The 11443-nt window shown below is 40.1% G+C and overlaps 1 pseudogene; it reads right to left on the bottom strand.

The window, feature by feature from the left end:
* Positions 1–6354: 6354 nt before the first annotated feature.
* Positions 6355–7404, bottom strand: LOC147435762 (uncharacterized; annotated as a pseudogene).
* Positions 7405–11443: the final 4039 nt, after the last annotated feature.

The following is an 11443-nucleotide window of genomic DNA, read 5'->3' as shown; positions in this document are numbered from 1 at the left end:
GCATACAGTAATGGTTTTCTCTTAGTTCAAAACATCCGAGTACAAATAGCTCCGTCTGCACAACCTCAGTGGGTGTGGAAATTTAGACCTCGACAACCCTTCTTGATGTCATCACCGTGACGGAGCCTCTCCCCTTCCACCGTCTTTGAAGAATCATGAAAACAAACTCTATATCCCTTCGAACCTCAATCATCCGAAAGGAAGGTAACCCATGTTTGGGCTCACTTGATAGCACTAGAAGAAGAAACTGAAGCCGGCCCTTTAACTTTCGCTCCTCGTTCCCAACAAAACCCCTTTTTTTTCCTTTCTTTTTTCTTCTTCTCTCTTCTTTCCCTTTGTTTTCTTTCCTCCCCTACTTGCTTCCATTCCTTCCTTCTCGTCTTTCTTTTCCTTCCCTCTTCTTTCTCCTTTCTTCTCTTCTTTTTTCTTCTCTTCTCCTCCTGGGCAGCGCCCCCTACCTTTGTTTTTCTTTTTCCTTTTATTAGCCCCCTTTAGAATCTTTTAGCTTTCCTTTTCTTTTATTCTCAAGGTGCAAGGACGGCACCGTCATTTCTCCCTTTGAGTTCTCTTTTTTTCCCTTAAAAAGCATGGGAGAGGGGTCCACGTGCCCTCCGGCAAACGCACCCTCGTGGGAAATCTTGCCACATCATCATATTTTTTGTGCTCGCCATTGCCGCCAAAACCGGCCATCATTGCCGACAAGCGCCCAATGCCGCCAACCGCTGCCACGCATAGCACCGCAAGCGCCACCAGGCATGCACACCAAAGCTAAGATCTAGAGCTCCACGAGCCCCTGTCCCTTGTTTAACCTCCTTATGGTGCACGGTCCAGGATTTTTAGACTTCGCCTTTTGACACTCCCCATGCATATGGAATTACATACTTGCCACGTGGAACTCCTAGCTCCAATGCATCCCAAAAGTCCTATAAAACCTTCAACAAATCCCCATTTACTACCTCAACTTCAACCTGCTCCCATTTGGTGCACAACCATTCGATGATGAAGCCGTAAAGCCCGTCTCAAATTTCCTAATTTTGGCATCAATCCGCATGGAACTCACTGCATCGATTTTAGGGGGCCCAAATCCAAGCCGCTAAAGTTGGAAAAAAGTATCTAGCACTGCACTTTGAATCAGTGCCCCGAACTTCAACCTGACATAACTTTCTGTCGAGGATTTTGATTGAGGAGCCGTTGATTTTGATAAACACACATGATAATCAGTACCCCCAATAACTTTCACAAGCCTATGAAACTTCCAGATGGGACGCTTTCCAATACGACCAAGTGGACACACAACTGGTCCCCGATTAATTATCAAATGGCCATAAGTTGCACTTTAGAGCTTTGAGTGGAGATTTGAGAAGACCGGCATGCTCTACAACTTGAGCTTTACACAACTACTTACATGTTCCTGCTCGGGCTACATGTCCATACCTACCCTGTCCGTTGGGGATCTGTAAGACCTTCTAACTTTAAACTGGCATATCTTGCACATCATGGCTGTGTTTCACAAGCCATTTGGGCAAGATCCTAGAGAATCTTTGAGACCACATTGTTAAGCACCAACCAAACATCTTGGGTACTTTGACTATCAATCCAATTAGCCCGCCTTGGGGGCCTTCCCGGCCCCAAAAACCTCTTTAATGATACATTTATGCTATTCCTTGCTTGTCCAAGCCTTTTATACCCAATTTAACATTGGATCCCACATTTGTAGGCATTCAAAGCCTTGCATAAATTGCTTACAAGCTCAAACCAAGTTTGGTTTCACCAATGTCTACAGCATAGCTGTCTGACACTAACATATGTTATACTCAGGGAAGTGACTTAGGATGGGGCATGTAGACTCTTTAAGATTTTCAATGTCAAGAAGTGATCCTAAAAAACTATGCAATCAACCAGTTTTAGAAAATCTATCACTCTCTAGTCTGAAAATCTACCTATGTCCAATCTCATCGCTCTAGGTCATCACGCCTTTTTGGCATCCAAACAATGTCGGATTGCAACAAAACTTGAGGAGTATAACAACACCTAAAGGCACAATCCTACCAAGTCTTGTGGTCATCCAAGGAGGTACAAAAATCACAATCCATCAAAAAAATGTGCAAAAAATTGCAATAGAACTATTCAGAAAGGTAGATTTATAGCATAGAAACACTCTTCCAAGGTCAAAACATCAAAAAATAACCATTTTAGCACTCAAATCCATGCATTTAGTTCACAAAGGGGATAATAAATTTGAAGGTATTTAATTTAGAGCTTTTGTCGCAACTTTAGAGCTTTCTTAGTTGGCTGCTCAAACAAACTTGTTTTATGTGAGAATGCTCCCAAAGATATCACTTTTTCACATGATTTTACACCTATTTATGTAAAAGGATCTTGTAACATTTTTTTGTATAATATTAGTATGTGTACCCACTCTATGCCAAGCAAAGCAAATTTTACATACTCGTTCTATATACATGTATAATTTCAAAGGATATTTTGAAAGCCCATTAGTACTACATACAACTCAATGTTAATGCAAAGTGTTTCTTAGCCATGAAAATTTATCTTTATTTTACGGTCCTCTCTCTCCTAGATCAGGTTGGAGTGGGTTTTGGTGTGGAAGTGAGGTATCTTTTGGAGTGCTAGCCCCATGATCTATGCTAAGGCATTCAGAAGAGGATGGGGTGTAGGAGGGCCACTTTATTTTCCATGAGCTTATGAGGTGTTTAACATTTTGACGAATAGGTTTACGCCATGTGTGCAAGATGGTGGGCGTGTAAGAGATGTGTAAGAGTGGTCAAAGGATGTGCTTTCCCCCCAAAAAGGAGGTGGAAATTTTTATGATATTCGGCTTTCCATAACTCCCACATATGATCTCCGATTTGAGCAGAGAGCATAGATTTGCAATCTATGTGTCGAGCTCTTTCCATAGATATGCTACATGATATGGTTTTACCAGCTAAATTTTATATTCCATTTTGGGGGGAAACTTTGAATTCAAATAAACTAGCCATTTTGCCTGTTTGAATTCAAAAGTTGTCCTTTTATTACTTTTTTAATACCAAAGGTTTGACTTCCTTAAACTTCCAAATAAAGAGGCCCTCCTAGATCCCATTGTCTTCTTAATGTTTAGATTGGAGTAGCTACTAAAGTGACAGCTTATGGAGAAGTGCTAGAACTGGACCATGTTAGGGTCACATTGAAGTATCTACTAAAGTGATAGTTTACGGAGAAGTGATAACAATGAACCATTTTAGGAGAATGATAGCGAATGGAAGCAAGCATGGTGTAAAGATAGATTGAGGGAAGAATACGACGAACGAGAGAGAGAGAGAGAGAGAGAGAGAGAGAGAGAGAATGCATGCGTGGAATTTGAAGATAATTATTTACTTCACAACATCTCTTTGAGTCCCTCTAAATATTTTACTTCATGTAGTAATGTTTGTATATCACAACAATTTTCGGGATGAATCATAACCGCAAAATAGACATTGAACATCCAAGAAAACATTTACAAGCATTCAACAAAACAATAATTCATCAAAAAAATTGACAAAAACACACATTCTCACATGCAACAACCAACACCATTGACAAATTTTTAAGCAAGCTAATTGGAAAGAAAAACCATGTTGAAAGTAACAAAATTTAGAGAGCTTTTTGTGAACTACAATGCAATTTTTGAAATATCTTTATTGGGATAGGGAAAATTAAGTTCAAAATCTTGTAACTTAAAATAATCTACATTTGTGAATGTTACAACATAGCTTATTTTCAATGTATCCAATTGTTCTAGTCACTTCATTTCAACGCATGATGTCATAAACTAGTTCTATTCTAGAGTACACACTCCACCTTTATGCTTCACAATTTCCCAACTTTAACAAGAACCTAGAGGAGAAAACTAAGCTCTATTAAAAATCCAACAAGTACAAGAACCGTGTTCTAAAAATACATTTGCCTTTCATCTAGTAGATCTGAGTGGTTTGAGCAGAATTGCAAAAATGACTATATATTGAGAGATGCCCATGTCTAGCACCTAATTAAAAAAAGATCCCAAAGCTTTCTTTGCCAATCCTATATCCCTCCATAGTCTAGACCAAGAGACGTCATCTACAAAGAAACCCTTGATTTGCAACATAATCCACAACTTTTTTGGTATATTTTTCAGCTGCATGCTCAAAGAGAAAATCCCAAATGAGGCTCTTGTCACAAACTTATTAAATTTTTTAGAATCAATAGCTCATCACACATCATGGGACATTAGAATAAACTGTACAAATGGAGTAGTTTTGTCACTATAAGACCCAATTGTGGCATTACCTAAGTATCAGCTTACAAAGAGCTTTTCATGGTCTTCTGAGAAACTTTGGTGGTTTTCTGTAAAATTTCATTCACGTGCACAATCAAGATCTCAAAATATGAAGTACAGACTGCATTGATACACGGTGATGGAGCAAAAGATGTCGTGCGCACACTCACACACCAAAACAACTCAACACAACACAAGGAATTTACTTGAATTCCTCACCTCACTCACTACCACTCAAAAGCTTCCTAAAAACTCTACCGACAAGCTCAAGTACTCAAACTCCAAACGCCTCGACCTACAAGCCCTTGCCTGCCCGCAGGCACTACAAGGTGAGTCGAGGTGATCAACACTTGAAATCACGCTTGATGGTGACCAAAATATACAAGGAAAACCATCAAAAAACCAAAAACTCCAGCCACAAAAGGCCACTCTCAAACCATTGAAAAAGCTTCACCAAAGTCCACACTGTTGGACTCTTTGGAGTAGCGCCAATCCTAATGGCACCGATATAGGGTCACATAGTCTTGAAAAAAGCCGCACCTTCTTCCCTAAATTCCTTGCACACACACATCCATGGAAACCTCAAAACTTTCATAGACTCTTCCAAGTGCAAAATTGAAGAGAGAAAGCTCTCATTCACTCCTCCACACACTCGAAAACAGGACGGGAACGAAATGGGACTGCATTAGACCACCTGTAGGAACCCAGCTTCCTCCCACACACAGAGGGGTGAAAGTGTTGATATTGCTCTTCTAAAGTCCTCCCTCATCCTGGACCATCACGGCACCATGAGTGATGTGGCAATTTTAAGCCATTTCACACCTTTTTTGACCCTTTTTTGGCCCAGTTTTGATCCCTGGCGGGCATTTTTCGCAGGAAAAACCCCAAACGAACTCCAAAATTCACCAAAATTTTCATGCTTGATCCTCGATACCCAAATAACATTTCCACATCCCCACATTCTATTTTTAACCACTTCTAGGGTAGTGCACGTATCATCGCAGATCAGGCGCCGCAAATAGACAGTTACCGCATGTGTCAAACTTTTCGAGCGGGATGAGAGTACCCATACTAGTCACTTGCATTATTTACATTCTAGAAAGCTCAAACACATTATCTAGAGCCAAGATAAGCCACCTAGAACCATATCCAAGGCCCCGATACCCTATCCAGGCATGTTCATATGCTCGACTGCCGACACGCATATTTACAATGTGCACACGTTGCACCTTTTTTTGAACTTAAAACCACTTTGCAAAGCTCCCAAATGCATGTATTTATATATTTTTGTACATATGACCATGCATATAAACGCTACTTTATACACGCCAAAAGCGATCTATCAACGGTTCAACTTGCACAACCTTCACATAATGTCCTTCAAATAATATCTTTGGGGTGCCAACACACAGCATGGAAAATTCACTGCTCGTCGGCACCCGTGGCCATCAGACGCACCATGAGCTTGTCATGCCCCACATCCTCACATGCATTGCATGAGAAGGGTCCACATGACGAGCATCAACTATGGGCACCTTACGCGGGTGGCCATCGATGAGCATTCGGGGCCTCCCCGGCCCCACATGGTGCCACAGCGTGGCAGTGCCGTCATAGCGCAACAGAGGTCACCGGAGCAAAGCGCGAGTAAGAAGTAGCGAGACAACCTCGAGAATGGAGCCTGTCTTGTCAAAGACTTCCTTTGGAAATAGGAGTTGCGCTAGCTTCCATTGCGCATTGCTCTCTCTCTGCAGTGCATATCCACAGAGTTTACAAGGTTGGCTCAGCTCGGGCAACACTTCCCACTCAAGCTCTCTACTACGCCCTTCAGCCGTTCACGAGCAGATGTGTTCTCATTAACACTTTTTGTTGCATACATGCACTATTTGTTGCCGTCAAAAGATGAAACCAGCAATGTGGATGTAGGGCTAAGACTTATATAATTGCGTTGTTTACTGGCTGCCATTCCTTCTTTTACAAATACTTATCATTAGCTTTAATGAAATAAAAACCCACAATACAAAGCATAATTTATAAGAACGAGCAAAAAAGTAACATTATAGAATACATTTTTCCCTGCTGAGTGGGATGCCACTCCTTGGATTTAAGACCTCTAAACAATAATTAATTACATCTTTGAATTGTTGTTGACAAGCCAAGGATGGCTGACCACTAGTTGAAGAGGAAGCAAGTGGGAGAAATGTGGGTGGATTGTTGCCAACAGCAAGTCCTAGGACATGTGGTCTAACCATTTCCAATCCTTGTAGTTTCTTTGAAGACCATCTTCCAACTATTCTATCCTGGGATTGCTCCACCATTGTGACAACACAATGCTGCTTTGCGGTGGCACTTCGCCCATTAGCATCTCCAGTAACATGGCACCAACACTCCATGTGTCAACTGCCATGCTCAGGATATCATTTGTGCTCACAATATTTAGGAGTTCCCTTGACTTTGCAATCTTGTATCACCATGTTATTACCATTAGTGCCCTCATCCGCTTGTAAGGGTAAATCCAACCCAAAATATGCTAAGCATGCTGTGGAGATCCCGGCCCCCCCATAGAGAAGGATGTTCTTGGGCTTTATGGTGAGGTGCAAGTTGTCGTGTTGATGGCAGAACTAGAGCAAATCCTTGGAGACATTTTACATAGCAAGGGAAACCTCATTGTCCCTCATGTTGCAACCCTTTCTTCACTTCTTCTCCATAACATCGACCAACAAGCTACCTTGGCCATCGAAGTTCTCAAAAGAGCCCAAAATGTGCACGATTGGTATATTGCGGCATGCTCGCTCTGAGAGGAATCTCATGAGCCAAAGCCCCCATGTAGCATCCACCACGTCTTGCTGCTCATGATCAGGTTGCTTCAAAGCATTTTACATTCCATATACCTGTAATATAAACAATTACTGTTAGAATCTGTAAGAAATACCCTACTAAGAAATATTGTAGCAAAGTTGCCCTCATCGAGATGGGAACCCACAATCTCCCGCCCTTAACTGGCACCCGTATAGATTATCTACTCCTATTGCAGCTTGAATAATATAACAGTCATTGCCAGAAGATGTTGCATTGTCAATGGATGCGCGTGAATCCTCCATCGTCATTGCCATGCAGCTCTTCTCTAATTGTATTGTCGAAGGTAGAGTGCTAATATCCTAGCCAATGATGCAGATGATCACAACGCCCGATGTGGTCTTGAATACGCAGGTTCTGCTTCACCTAACAACAGCGAGCAGTGCCTATAAAACTGTAAGTCAAGGTCTTAGAGATGCCATACACCCATTCTTTTGAATTTTTCACGCTTTCAAGGCATTTGCAAGCGCGTTCTCTAGCAGCAAAAGTGTGTGTTTTATATACTTTTCCAAGTCAAAAATATGCAGGAAGCAGCTTGGCCGACCACCATATTGAGCCGCTTGTTGCTCCAGCAGCACGATGCATGTGTGTTCAAGTTGATCTCAGGCGTTAAGAGCACACTGTCTGTCTGCGCGCATGTAGACAAGTAGTGAGCTCAAGAAATAAGGAAAAACTTATGGGAAATTCCCAAAATACCCCTCACAAGATTCCCAAAATGCATATAAAAATTTCCAAAATTTGCCAGGCGTCTTAGCCATTTCCAGAGTTATGAGCATGTTGTCCGTCTGCACATGGGCGGACAGACAGTGAGCTCAAGCAATAAAAAGATCTTGAAATTTATTGCAAAATAGCCTTAAATTTTGGAGAATTCCAAAAATACCCGTCATCTGCTAACGGTTTTCCTTTTTGCAACTTTTCAATAGGCACAAAATGAAATGCTTTCAAGATAAGACGGTTTATTATCAATAGACACAAAATGTCTCGATTTTTTAGATGTATTTTGGAAGTTCCACCAAATTTCATGGGTATTTTGGTAATCTTTCCAAAAAAATATACAATGTATTTTGTGGTAGAAGCTAGTTCTCTTACGTCGCTTAGGATACAATTCCCATCTTTTGCGGGATAATGTGCATAAGCATACCATTCTGTAAGAGCACACCATGTGGTTGATCATTAGCATGTGCTCAAATGCTTAGAATGCTTGGATGGTGAAATGAGACCACCATCACTTGTTATCTACGAGCAAGGCTTCAATTTTCCTCTTTCATGTGACGAGCAAATGCCACCATATATTGTAGGATAGAGGAGCGATATTAGAGATAGTTAGTTCAAAACAGTCATCATTGGGATAATTTTGCCAATTTATTCAGTTTTGTATTGTGAAAATGCATCAAATTTGTCATGAAAAGAAGAATTAGACGATACCAAATCTAAAACAACAATTTTATGTCTTGTAATGTTACCACAACCTTGTGTGAAGAAGCATTTTTGTCCTACTACATAGACTACTTACAAAGGAGAATTGTTGCCTACTTAGTCGCAATATAAACATAACCTTCTTTGATCTTGGCTCTTAGAAAGAAAATGTATTTTATAAGCATGTGTGAAGCATACATGTCTAAAGACGATGGGGACAACATCCAAATAGACTACCTTCTTTTGAAGATGGTGTGTGGTGGCATAATGCCAAGTGTGAGTCATTGAGTTCAAATAGTTAAGTTTTGATCACCAAACCATAGAAGATTGTAGGATATATTATCACTTGGAAGATGTAAATCTCAACTTTTCTCACCATGTAATAGACCACAAAAAATTATTGTCTACAGAAAAATGAAGTGGTACATCAACTTTGGAGGCATGACATGGCGAAAGTATGAGATTTTATATTTTTTCAATTTCTTCATGATATGTGTCGATCCTTGAACTATAAGTTAAAGAATGGAAGAGTAGATCTTTATGGTATTCCAATTTTTGTTTTGGCAAAATCTAGAACAACACTTTTATGTCTTGTAACATTACCACAACTTAGTGTTAAGAAGAATTTTTGTCCACGCTACATAGATTACTTACAAAGGAGAATTGTTCATGCCTACTTAGTTGTAATATTAACATAACCTTTTTTAATCTTGTCTCTCAGAAAGAAAGTGCATTTTATAAGCATGTGTGAAGCATAGAGGTCTAAACATGATGGGGAAAACATCCAAATAGACTACCTTATTTTGAGGTGGTGTGGGGTGGCATAAAGCCAAGTGTGAGTCATTGAGTTCAAATAGTCAAGTTTTGATCACCAATCCATAGAAGATTGTGGGAAATTTTATCACTTGGAAGATGTAAATTCTAATTAAGTTTTCTCACTATGTATTAGACCATGGCAAATTATTGTTTTCAGAAAAAAATGCAGTGGTACATCAACTTTGGAGGCATGTCATGGTCAAAATATGAGATTTTGTATTTTTCCAATATTTTCATGATGTGTCAATCCTTGAACTATAAGTTTAAGAATGGATTTCCCAAGAAGAGTAGATCTTTATGGAATTCCAATTTTGTTTTTGCAAATTATAGAACAACAATTTTATGTCTTGTTTGTTTTTACGTTACCACAACTTAGTGTTAAGAATAATTTTTGTCCTGCTACATGGACTGCTTACAAAAAAGAATGCTTATTCCAACTTGGAATTGTTGCTTGCTTAATTGCAATATAAACATAACCTTTTTTAGTCTTGTCTCTTAGAAAGAAAATGCATTATGTAGCATGGAGGTCTTGAAAGATGATGGGCACAACATCCAAATACGGTACCTTCTTTTGAAGGTTGTGTGGGGTAGCATAATGCGAAGTGTGAGTCACAGAGTCACTAATTCCATGTTTCTAAATCTACTTTCCTCCTCTTTTTTAGGATTGAAAAATGTCCATGGGAGTGCTACTATGTGATAAAGGGACCCATAGTTAGATGGGTGCCAGAATAAAAACAATACTACCCCCCATAATAAGATGCTTCTTGCCTTTAAGATATCTTCCCACAGAAGTCTAAACAAATACCTACCTCAAAGTATATCCCAAAATAAAACCAATCCAATCCCCAATAAGAAGACTCTAGGATTAAGCTTTAGTATTTATCCTCCAAAGATATGTTTCTTCTCCAAATCAGAAATTAAAATACAAATAGAGAGAGAGTTTGAACTTTGAAAAGTTTTTTTTTTGCAAAAAGGATCTAAATTGAAAGCTCCCTAAAAAATTACACTCTCTCACAAACAGGTTGTCGTGAACCACAACTAAACTGAGAATGGTTACACTTAGATTAAAGAACATGAGACAAGGAACACAATGCACTAATCGGAATCGATTTTTGATTATCAATCAAATTAAGAGAAAGATTGATTACACTATGTAGCAGAATTGTAGCTCATAGTTGACGTCTAAAAAGCCTTTGAGATAATGAAAATGCTATCTTTCAAACTAAGGGTTTTGACCCAAAAACTTGGGACTCTGTCCCATGGCCAGTGGTCATTGGCCACTTTACAGGGCTTGTAGGTTTAGAGTAGGCAATAGAGAACAATGGGCTAGATTACACTTCAAAAATCATTACTTGCTAATTACAAGGCTTCTTTGGAAAAAAAGATAGAATGCAACAAAGTGTGGCGTGTAGCCGGCTCTTTAGGTGTCGGTTCGTCGCATTCTCCAAACATTCCCCCTTCCTATTCATTGCACATCCTCATGAAACTGCACTTGTCTGTGTCTGCATGTTTGGGCTTGCTGGGCCAACGACTGAAGTCTCTAGTAGTCCCGTATACTTTTTTCTACCGTTGGTACAGCCAATTTGTGTCAACACAGGGAGAAGCCAGCAGCAAGAGTATGGCATCAGGCAAGATGATGGTACCGCACTTTGGCAGGTCTCAAATGCACTTTGGAGCAGGTCTCACAGTGATGTGTCTGCCAAATGTTTCTTTTAACAGACTGACGGGGGTTTTCAGGCTCAGTCTCTCGGGTCTTTTAAAGTGGTCAGATATTCTTGCACGGGATGGCACCATGCAATGTATGTTGAGTGCTTGCCCCACTTGGACAAGGTCTGAGTTTTGATGATGCTCGGAGATGGGTGGATAACAAGTTAATGATCAGGAGTTGGTGGCACGCAAAGTGATTCTTTCTGGTGCAGTTTTAGGGTATATAAAGTTTGAGGCGAATGATCGATCTTGCTTCTGTTCATTGGCAATTGGACGAGAAGCTAGCCGCAGTTTTTATGAGGGGGTGGAGCTCAAGCTTCGAGAGGTGGTGAGCGGGAGAGGGTTGCAGAG

The sequence above is a fragment of the Adiantum capillus-veneris genome, chromosome 18 (genome assembly GCF_014529385.1).
Source record: "Adiantum capillus-veneris isolate H3 chromosome 18, ASM1452938v2, whole genome shotgun sequence".
NCBI classification, from domain to species: domain Eukaryota; kingdom Viridiplantae; phylum Streptophyta; class Polypodiopsida; order Polypodiales; family Pteridaceae; genus Adiantum; species Adiantum capillus-veneris.
The sequence above is the reverse complement of the archived record's forward strand: the minus strand, read 5'-3'. Positions and strand labels throughout refer to the sequence as shown.